The sequence below is a fragment of the Pteropus alecto genome, unplaced genomic scaffold (genome assembly GCF_000325575.1).
Source record: "Pteropus alecto unplaced genomic scaffold, ASM32557v1 scaffold44, whole genome shotgun sequence".
NCBI lineage: Eukaryota > Metazoa > Chordata > Mammalia > Chiroptera > Pteropodidae > Pteropus > Pteropus alecto.
Window position 1 is genome coordinate 773 of NW_006436812.1, and position 11,576 is coordinate 12,348.

The window sequence follows — 11,576 nt, forward strand, 5'->3', positions numbered from 1 at the left end:
CCTGTAATTTTCATTTGCACGAAATATCTTTTTTAATCCCTTGACTTTCAGTCTGTCTTTCAATCTGAAGTGGGTATCTTATTGAGAGCATATACATAGGTCTTGTTTTCTTATCCATTCAGCCACTCCATGTCTTTTGACTAGAGCATTTCATCCAATTACAGTTAAAGTGATAATTGTAGTTACATAGTGATTTCCACTTTATTATTCATATTTATGGTTTTTTTCTTCCACTTCTTAAAGAAATCTCTCTGACATTTCTTGCAGTACTGGCTTGGTGGCAATGAACTCCTTTAGCTTTTTTTTGTCCAGAAACTCTTTATCTGTCCTTCAATGCTTGGTAGAATAATCTCAGTTATAGGTCCTTGCTTTTCATCTCTCTGTTTTGTGCCAATCCCTCTGGCCTGAAAAGTTGTTCTTGAGAAATCAGCTGATGGTCTTACAGGAGCACCCTTGTAAGAGACCAATTGTTTTTCTCTTGCTGCTTTTGAGATGCCCTTTGTCTTTAACCTCTGGCAGTTTAATTACAATGTGTCATGATGTGGGCCTCTTCAGGTTCATCTCGTTTAGATCACTCTGTGCTTCCAGGGCTTGTAGGTCTATTTCCTTCTCCAGGACAGAGAGGTTCATGGTCATTATTTCCTCAGTTGGGTTCTCCATCCCAACTTGCTTGCTCTCTCCTCTTTCTGGCCCCCCAATGAAGCGAATGTTGTTATGGTCGATGTTGTCTCAGAGGTCCCTTAAACTATCCTTATTTTCTTTTATTTTTATTTATTTATTTATTTATTTATTTATTTTGATTCTCTCTTTGCTGCTCCGATTGGGTGTTTTCTGTCTGATCTCTTTTTTGTGTTGGTTTTTTGTTTTGCTTTAGGTCCACATATAAGTGATCTCATACAGTGTTTCTCATTCTGTGACTTCTCTCATTTAGTGTAATTTCCTTAAGGTCCACCCATGTTGTTGCAAATGGCAGGATATGCTATTTCTTGTGGCTGAGTACTATTCCATTATGTGTGCCAGTTTGAACCGTTTGGGTCAATGGGGGAAAAAAATCCCCTTATAAATGACCCTGCGCTGTTGAAACCGTGTTCTTCAGGTGGCGGCACCCATCCGACCAGAAAGTGCAAGAGGGTTCTCTTTTGCACACATCCTCACCAGCAGTGATTATCTATGGCATTTTGAAGCTAGCCATTCTAACAGCCCAAGGTTGCCACATTCAGCAAGTGGTAAATCCTGCCACGTCTAGCACAGCCCTGGAAAATAAACCTGAGTGGGAATGGTGGGAAACTGCCCACTGAAGATGGACGACAGCCCAGTTTATTTTTCACAAGCTGCTTTGTACAGGAGCTTACAAATGCGGCAGTCATAAGCAGTTTCATTAAAGTATAGTAACACTGTTTCTTCTATTTCTCCAGGACTCCATTTTCTCAAGGCCTTCAGCTCATTTATCTGTCTGTGGCTATATTTGTACTATCTTGTTCTCAGGAGGAATTTGTGGAGGATCCGTGGAGGCAAAGTAACCCTTGGTTGGATTTGTGGAGGCGAAGTAACCCTTGATTGCCTTCACAGTTTGCAAGGACCTTGTCAGCTTACAAACCGCTCCCCACAGAGGTGATATCTCACTGTGCTTTTGATGGGCACTTCCCCAATCGTTAGTAATGTTGAGCATCTTTTCCTACGCCCATTCATCATCGTACACCTTCTTAGGAGAAATGTCTATTGAGGTCCTTTGCCCATTTTTGTGATTTCTATTTCTTGATTATGTTCCTGCATTGTTTTCTTGATTCATTTCTAGATCTGCTTCTTTTGGGATGATAATTTTAAATTATTTGTCAGGCACATTATAAGTATCCCTTTCTTCGAGTTAGTTACTGGACCCTTACTTTCCCCTTGTTGGTGTCATGTCCGCCCAGTTGTCTGTGGTCCTCACAGCCTTGTGTTGGTGTCTATGCAGTTGAAAGAGCAAATACCCTCGTCATCTTTCATTTCGGCAGGTAAATACCTTCCTTCAATGTATCCTGGGCACTGAGGTTGCCTCTGGGATCCCTGAGTCAGAAACAGAGTCGGAGCTGGGGTGCATGGCTGTGGGAGGTCCACAGCAGCACTTGTTGATGTCAGACCTGTTCCTAAGGGCTGAAATGGGCACGGGTCCTGTCTACTCCTGGGTGGACAAGTCTGGCTTTGGGACGGTGTTCAGTAGGGCTGGGGCTGAGATGAAGGTCTGTTTCGGTATCTGCATCTGAGTCTGTATCTCTGGGGCCTGTCACCAGGTGTGTGGACAAGTACAGTTCCACTGAGAATCTGAGAGGGCTCGTGCTCGTCACTCTGAATCGTCAGGTGGGCAGGCTTGGCTACAAAGCATGGCTGCTAGGTTGAAACTGAGTCACAGGTCTGCTTGAGGGACACAAATACGTGTGCCTGACACTAGGTTTCTGCGCCCAAGAGACCATGTCTACACAGAGGTGGAGCCTGGGTGTGCTGTCAGGTGGGGGTCAGCAGGCCTGCACTGGGGCTTAGAGAAGAGCGTGTCCACCGGGTGGCTGGGTGGGCATGGCAGCAGGACCGCTGCCGAGTTCTGGAGCTGAGGCAGAGGCATTCTTCTGGGTGCTGAGCAGCATCCTGGGCCACTACCCACTGGAGGCCAGTAGTAGCCAGCCCCCGATTTGTGACAACCAACACGTCTCCTGAAATGGTCAAAGACCCCTGGGGGTAGAATGACCTCAGCGAAGGTGATGGAGTAGTTTCTCTATGAAGGAGGGAACGGTGGTGGCAACCTGAGGAGCTTCGGGCTGACCTGGCAGATGGAGGGACACCGTGCTGCGAACAGCAGTGCCCGGGGGCCACGTCCCTCCCTAGACATGGACCAGAGCCCCTGGGCTCCAGCACCCACAGTGTCCCACCCCTCATGTGAGGCCAAAGACAGCGTGCAGCCAAGAAGTAGAGACTGGCTGCCCAGGGTGGCACCCCCACCCCTCCCCCAGCACAGCCCCGCCCCCACACATCTGCTTCCAATCGGGGCTCCCTGTTATAGAGAGTGGGGCCTCTGGGGCTTCAAGCAGAAGCAGCCAGCCTTGACCCCTGCCTAAGGCCAAGATAGTCTAGTGTTCAGTAAATACACAGATGGGCCCTGGGCTGAGCCGGCCCTCGGGTGAATATGTGGGAATGTGTAAGTGTGGGAGGGACAGGAAGGTGTGGGGGGCTTCAGAAGCTCAGAGGGCAGGTGTGAGGGAGGAGTCATTTCCGGAGGCAGGGTTTTCCCTGGATCCCTAGATAGTTCAGGCAGCAGGATGCTCGGCAAACATTTTTTCGATCCTTTTTTCCATATTCACATAGCCCCTTAGAACGATTTGGCCATATTTAGGGCTTTTCATCTTTTGCCCACTTTTCATCTTCCTAACTTCTTTCAAAAATGGCATCATTGGACATAATTCCCTATCACTTCGGAGGCAGGGTTTTCCCTGGATCCCTAGATCGTTCAGGCAGCAGGTTGCTCGGCAAACATTTTTTCGATCCTTTTTTCCATATTCACATAGCCCCTTAGAACGATTTGGCCATATTTAGGGCTTTTCATCTTTTGCCCACTTTTCATCTTCCTAACTTCTTTCAAAAATGGCATCATTGGACATAATTCCCTATCACTTTCTTCACTGGGATGGTCGATAGGCATTTTGCTCTGTTTTAAGATTTTTTTGTGGGGGGAGTAGGGGAAGGCGGTGAGGGGACTCGGCCATATATTCACCGATCGGGAAACTTCAGTGGTACCAAGTCTGTAAAATAGTCTCACTCCCACTGTGTCTCCCAGTCTTTTTGCCCAGGGACAAACATAATCATTTTCTTAATCTCTCCTTCCGGATACTGTGTGTGTATGTGCACGTGCCTCAGCTTTAATGTCAATGAAATAGCGACCAGGCCCTCCTGCGGCTCCCTTTTGGGCGTCGTGGGTATGAAAGCACGACAGACAAAGTCCCCTGCTCTCAGAGCATGGCAGAAAGTTGGGCATCTTCCCTTCGGACACCTCCTCTATTCTGAGAAACCCGAAGCCTCCCATTTTAGTTTCTCCCCTGCCCTGGTCCACCAGGCACTGGCCATAGCCTGTCCTCCTTCCAGGACACACTGTTTTTATCTGGAATCTGGGTGCCCAGGATGACCCAGGGGGCAGCCATGGGCCTGAGGCAGGAACCGGGGAGCCCCGACAGGTGGACGTGTGAACGGCCGCTGGTTCTCACAGGGCGGCTCCCGGCTGGGACCGCGTCCTTGGCAGCAACGGCCGCTCCTGTGAGTGCTGGACATGCAGGTCACAGAAGGTGTGCCGTCGCCAGGTGTGACCGCAAGGACGCAGAGACTCCAGTTGGGAGAACCGGCGCCTTTGTGCGTTAATTCTGCCGTAAGGGCATTTGCCTTCCCCCGTCCATCTGCTTTTCTGTTACTGGTTTCAGTATGGACTCGGGACCTTTTTTTTGATACAAAGGGTTGAAACCCACTACTGTCTTTATTTAATGTGGCACTCACATCGGCCCAGACATGGCTAGGAGTCTCTGCGTCCTGCTTCGATGTCCCATGGATCTGTGTCTTTATTCTTGTGAGTGTCTTCCCACTTTCTGGCACAGGCAACTGTTCCAGATTCATCTCTCACCCTCCTTACCTCAGCCCTGGGGCATCAACCTTCTCTTCTGAGAACTGTGGCTCACTTTTCCATGGTCCGTATAAACCACGCCTCAGTGGTAGGTGTAAATATCAATACTGGGAGTCGCTTTTTCTAGGTTTTATCCTAATAAAGTAGAAAATATATGTACATGTGTGTATGTATGTACAGACACATGTATACTTAGCCATTTACATAAATAACGTATACCGAAGTATGTATATTCATATGTACACTACATGTGAAGACATGTCTACAGGTGCACAGATTTAAACATCTATATCTATCTATGCTTGACACGCATTTATATACACATATTTATGCTAAAACCATCCCTCGACGCCTTCAGTTCCAATCTGACGCCATGGGCCACTCTCATCTCTCTGCTTTCCTTATATTCCATCCTCTTCCCCAAAAGGGAGGTTCCCGGCCCATGTTCTCAAAGTATTTATGATGCGTCTCATTTCCATAATCCAGAGAAAGTCTTTTCCCGGAGGCACGGTGACTATCGACTTGCTGGTGACGTCGGCTTCGGGTCTTTCTGCTCCAACAGGGAGGTTCCCGGCCCATGTTCTCAATGTCTTTATGACGCGTCTCATTTCCATAATCCAGAGAAAGTATTTTCCCAGAGGCACAGTGACTACGACTTGCTGGTGACGTCGGCTTCGGGTCTTTCTGGGATCACCGTCACGTTATAGATGCAGAAGATGTTCTGAATTTCACCAACCCTTTGAGAAGTTTGAGACTAGCTTTTTGTCCTAGTCCAAAGACAGATTTTAATACTATTCCACGTGGAAATTAAGAAATCCCCACAGGTTAGCTACAAGGTCTGTGTTATTGCTTTATGGGTCTATCTTTCTCTCCCCAACGCTCTCATCTCCATGTCTCTTCCCGCTGAGTCACGTCTTTGGATTCTCTGCTAGCGAGTCAACTACGTCTGGGTCTCCTCTCTGCCAGTCTCTATATCTCTGAGTCTCTCCCTCTTGAATCTCATTTCTGTCTCTCCTCCCCAAGTCTATTTCTCTGAGTCTCTTAATTTCTGAGTATCTTCCCCCCAAATCTCTATAACTCTAAGTATATATCTGAGTCTCCCCTGTATCTCTGAGTCACCCTCACCAGAGTCTCTATACATCTGAGCTCTCCCCACTCATCCTCCTTTGTCCCCCGGAGATAGAGACTTGGAGAGAGACTCGCAGATACAGACGCTCAAAGGAGGAGACTCAGATATAGAGATTGGGGGGAAGACTCAGAGATATAGACTCGGAGGGGGAGAGTCAAAAGATGTAGAGACTCAGGAGGACCCACCCCCAGCCATTCTGATTTAATGGATCTGGATATGGGGCTAAGAGTGGTACAGCCCTCTGCCCACCGCCCCAGCTCCAGACCTGAGCAGAGAACTACCCCCTCGCAGAGCACATTCTGGCATCAGATCCTGCCCAGCTCTAAGCTCTCTATCTCTCTCTACCCTGCCTCCTGCCCCCGCTCCCCATCACAAGCAGAAGCCATATGCAAAAGTGTCTCCAACTCCCCGGCTGGGTTCCCATCCCAGCCCTGGAACCCTCCCCAGCTGCCACCAGCCCTCTCCCTTGTTATCCGCTCCCCTAGTGGGTGGCCACCTCTCTGTCCTCAAGCTTCCATCCCTGGGTCCTATGCCCCCTCTGGGAGGACATCTCATCAGGTCTCTTTGCCCTGATTGGTCACCGAGAAGATGTGGGATGGGGACCAGGAAGAGGTGGGAGCTGCCATGGATTGAAGTGTTCCCCGAAATTATGGGTGTCCACCTGGAACCTCGGAATGTGACCTTATTTAGCAATAGCATCTTCACAGATATAATTAGTTAAGATGATGTCATACTGTATGGGGGTGTGGCTGAGTCCAACGATTGGTGTCTTTATAAAAAGGAAATTTGGACACAGACACATGGGAAGAGGGCCTAGTGGAGATGAAGTGAGGCAGGGACAAGTCAAGGAGCTCCCGGGAACAGCGCCAGCCGGAAGCCAGAAGAGGGTCCCCAAAGGGAACCGACCCTGTGGACACCTCCATCTCGGACCTCTGACCTCCAGAACTGTGAGAGAATAAATTCCTGTTGTTTTAGGCCATCCAGTTTGTGGTCTTTTGTCACAGCAGTTCTGAGAAATGGACACAAAGCCCAAGAGCAAGGTGTGACAAGAACACCCCAAACAGGCCACGAACAGAGCCGACCTCAGATTTCTGATGACTAAGGAGTTAGGGAACAGCTGGAGAAACTGGTCTGCGTGGGACCTAGTGAGAGATACCAAGGACCACCCACCCCCCCCAGTACACACACACACACACACACACACACACACACACACACACAATTCACAGGAGTCCAGGTGTCCAAAAGTGGGGTGCCCCAGAAGGACGTGGGAGCTGGGAGGTTCGCATTGGGGATCCAGAGGCACACTCACTCGACCTCAGTTTCTTCATTCTGAAACGAGGAGTGACGTGTGTGGACGGAAGGCGTACCGGTACACACCTGATGCCAACCCCGAAAGAATATCAGAATATCGTGAGGCACAGTCCTGGGAGAGGGGAGGGTGGGGGAGGGAGGCGCTGGGAGGACTGAGTCAAGATTCATCCAGTGTTACTCCAGGACAGAGCTAAAATGAGCCTGCTGCTTCCTCAGCACCGCCCCCAGCCCATCTCTAAATGCCTGGCTGTTCCATTACTGCCTGTAGCATGTGGACGCTTCGTCGGTGGCATTTACTTTAAGGATTTTAATAAAAAGGGGATCTTAAAATGAGCTCCAACCGATATCCCAAAACAGAAGGCTCAGAGCAACGTGAGTTCATTTCTAAATTCCATAGGAAACAGTATCGAGTACGATCGTTGAAAATTCCATATTCCTGTCCTCTTGGAGGAGGCTTTCACAGGGAACACAATGGTTTATGCTTAAGACAAGGGCCATGAGATTAGAAAATTCCTACACAAGTGGTAGACAGCCCGTCTGTGTTTCTACAGATTCCATTGGCCCATATTGATCACAGCAGAGGCATCAGTTATAAAGCGAATGCACAGGGACCGTGTATGCACAGGGACCACTATGCACAGGGACCGTGCAGTGTGCTTCCTGCACATGACTAGTAATCCTCAATCTACAGCCCTGGGGGCGGGGGAAAGGCCCCCCTGGGGCAGGCAGAAAGGGGCCACCTCTGGTAGGCAGAACTTAAAACAAGAATAAATTCGATCGCAAGTTGGACAGCTCTTTGTTATCGCCATGGGAACCATGCAAAATCCTCTTCCCCAAAATATCTTGCAGCTGTTCTAAGTTCGAAACAGTTGCCGTAGTGACTATGGAGTTTTCATAATATATACATTTGTATTACTTATCCTTTAATAAGCATTGTATTCAACACAGAAGTTCATTTGGAGAATGCTCAGCTACAGGTCCAGACCCAGCCAGCCACCCCTGTTGCTTTCGAAAGTAAATTCTTAGATGCTGAGCACCTTTGACACTCCCTCTGGGTACAGTTTGAGCATCCAATGCTCCTTGGGTGCTTAGCGTCCCCAAGTGCAGACAGCAGAGTCAACATAGACAAGGAGGGACCGTGACGAAGACACAGAGCTGTCATTCTGTAGGCACACAAATCTTGGAATTTTAAATCATGTTTACAGGTTAAGGCAGTGACAGCGGGACCTGCGAAGTGCATTATTTTTGTTTCATAAGTGCAAATTCTAGTTCACACGTGAAACACTTTACCAATTTCCAATAACATCCTTAAAATTGAAACGTATGCTTCTCTTTTTAGTCATTAACCATTTGTGTTAACATGAAAGAACAAATCAAGAAGATAATGACGGTTCACAACCATCACAGAAGATCATTTCGTGGTAAAGGAGGCGCTAATGCAATTCGCGCCACTGATTGGTACACTTAGAAATGGTCAAAATGGTGTATTTTATGTGATATATATTTTCCCACAAAATTTTAATAATGTAATATGCAAAAAAAAACATCGAATTGTACTTTCAGTGGGTGAAGTATCTGGCATGTGAATTATATTTACAATAAAGCTCTTAAAAAATGATTCACTGTGGGTGTCATAGAAGCTCGATGTGTCACGGGGTGGCGTTATAGACAAGGAAACATAGGCTCAGAGAAGTGAAGTCAACAGCTGTGAAGAGGCAGAATCTGGATTCCAGGGCAGGTCTGTGGATCCACGTTCACATGAGGTCACCCTCTGCTCCGCCGTTCCGCAGCCTTCAGCACTTGCTGTGACCTTCTCCAGTGTTTGCTGTTTGGGGAAAGGAGGGGACAGACAGGAGACCTTCACAGCCGGGAGCTGATCAGAGCATCACTTCACAGTTTGCCTGGGGAAGAGAGTCAAACGTGTTGACTTAATGGGGAGGGAGGTCACCGTGCTGTCGACAGGGAGAGGGTGCGCACGTCCCGCCTGGACAAGGGGCCGGGCTCCCCAATAGCTTAGAACTCAGAGGTGACTGACCCCAGCTACATCAGCCCCCTGGGGAGGACACAGCCAGAGCCCAAGGCATGGGGAACTCGGGAGACCCTTCGCACTTATGGATACTATTCACGAATTCGGGTTCCAGTGAGGGACGGGAAGGCCACGGTAAACAGCAGCGACGCTGTGCTGATGCCGCCTTTGGAGTGCTAGCCACAGACCACTATCGCTTCAGAGCCCAGTGTGATGCAGCCTGGCTTCCCAGCCCTGGGGAGAGTCCAGCCCTGATGACTGGCTCGTGCTGGCCAGAGTTAGAAATGGAGTTAATGAGAGACAGATAGACAGATGAAGAAGGGGACACACCACTGAGTCCAAAAATACTGTGCGCCCCCAGGGGATATTTGGCAACCTCTGGAGACATTTTGCGTCATCACGACTGGGGAGTGGGTGCTACTGGCATCTAATGGGTGGAGACCAGGAATGCTATTAAATATCCTACAATGTACGGGATGGTCTCCCACAGCAAAGAAGCATCCAGCCCAAATGTCAATATTGCTGAAGTTGAGACAGAGATAAGACAGTGCAGAAACAGAGTGACAGAGAGGCAAAGGCACAGGAATTGGCATCATCTGGAGCAAACGAAACCCGGAACTCGGGGTTGGGGGAGGAGGGAAGGAGGGGTGGGGAGGAGGGAGGAAAAGAACACAGTCAAAGGCCCCATCTGATTCAAGTTCCAAATTCAACAGACTAACATTGTAAACATTTGAATAATGATACAAATACCTGTGCTTCAAAAGAATATATTATCTGTATCCATCCCAAAGCCTGGCTGGCAGAGCTCTGCCTGGAGCCTGCAGGAGAAAGCAAGTGATCTAAATTCAGCCCCCAAGGTGGGACAGAGAAAAAATGACCCAGCAAGGGGCAGGTTTCAATTGCCCTTAGGAAAAAAATTTTTTAAATCATTTCTAATAAAGAAGCCGCTGGGTGTTGGAAGGGTGTATTCTGCTTCCAAAGGCTTTTGGAGCACGTTTCTGGACCCAGACTCAGTCCCAAGGCCTCCCCAGGAATCCATCTGCGTATCTCAATAGTCCTAGGGGGCAGGGCCGAGCTCTTCGAGGCCTGAACTATCCCCAACGCCCTGCATAATTCCTGAGACAAAGGCAGTGCCTAAAAAAATAAGTGTGGAAAGCATCCATTGGCTAAACTTGGCCTCTTGATAAGGCCCAGGTCCTTCCAGCAGCCTCTGGCCCTCTCTGCCTTCACCTCTTCTGTCTACTCCCCTGCTCTGCTCCAGTCACACTGGCTTCCACGCTGTCATTCAAACCTCCCAAGCATACTCCTACCCCAGGGCCTTTGCACTGCCCATGCAGTCATGGCTCCCTCCCTCCTCCCCTTCAAGTTTCCTGCAAATGTCCTTTTGTAAAACTGCCACTTCCTCTCTTTCCCATTCTCTATTTTGTTTTTCCCTCTAGCACTTACATCCTTCCCACTTGCTAAATAATTCTCTTATTAATTTGTTTAATGTTTATCTCTAGATAGACTGCTGGCATAAAGGACCAGAATAAATATTTGCCGAATGAATGGTCTTTAAGCCTCGCAATGATCCTCTATAATTAATTATGTCACTCACCCCATTTAAAGATGGGGAAACTGAGACACGCAGACCTGAAGCAGGTTAGTCATTCAAGATCGCACATCCGGCAAGTGGGGATGCCAGGATTTTAACTAGGTGCACCGATGACAAGCCCAAGCCCACCCATGCCCAGGCTGGGCAGGAATTGCAGGACAAGGGTCACCACAGGCGCTTGGAGGAAGGAGCCCGGCATGGACAGCTGCCAGCCAACCCTTAGTGGACGCTCGCCGAAGTGGCAGGCACAGCGCTCAGCACCCTATACCCAGTCCCTCTTCTGATCCTGTGGGCTAGGTGTCATTCATAGTGCCATTTTGCTAATGAGGAAGCTGAGGCACAGAGAGGTCATGTGCCTTGCTCAAGGTCGCACAGCTAGTGAGTTCCAGAACCCGATTCCAGTTCAGGCAAGCAGCTCCAAGTTCTTCCTTCTCAACCACATGTCTGCGTAGCCTCCCAGGCAAAGCTTCTCCCCAGAGTCCTGCTCTGTACCCGGGTCCAAGGCATCGGGAGCAGGCTCCTTGTCCTCGGCCTGCTCCCCTCAAAAGGGCACCATCTGGACTCCTTCAAAGACCTTTCAAAGATTCTCACACTAAACATTCCATAAGATTCGTGTGCGGTTGGCAGCTCTCCCTTCACATTAGTAAACACTGAGCTCTAGAGAGACACGATGTGGAATATGAAAGTCAGTGACCCCGCTGGCCACACGCTTGCTGTGGGACCTCCCTTGACGAAGGTGGATGCCACAGCTTGAATCGGGGTCCGCTCCAAAACAGACATTGAGCCCTAACTTCCAGGACCTCAGAATAAGACTGTATTTGGAAAAAGGGCCTTTATAGAGGTAGTCACGTTAAAATGAGGCCATTAGGGTGGGCCCCTA

At 48.9% G+C, this 11,576-nt stretch overlaps 1 long non-coding RNA gene across 1 annotated transcript; it reads right to left on the bottom strand.

The window, feature by feature from the left end:
* Positions 1-8,254: 8,254 nt before the first annotated feature.
* LOC112481575 lies at positions 8,255-9,989 on the bottom strand. Its single transcript, XR_003046962.1, has 2 exons — positions 9,853-9,989; positions 8,255-8,977 (listed from the first exon to the last, which is right to left on the bottom strand). It is a non-coding gene; the product is annotated as an uncharacterized LOC112481575 (long non-coding RNA).
* Between the last annotated feature and the right edge of the window lie 1,587 nt (positions 9,990-11,576).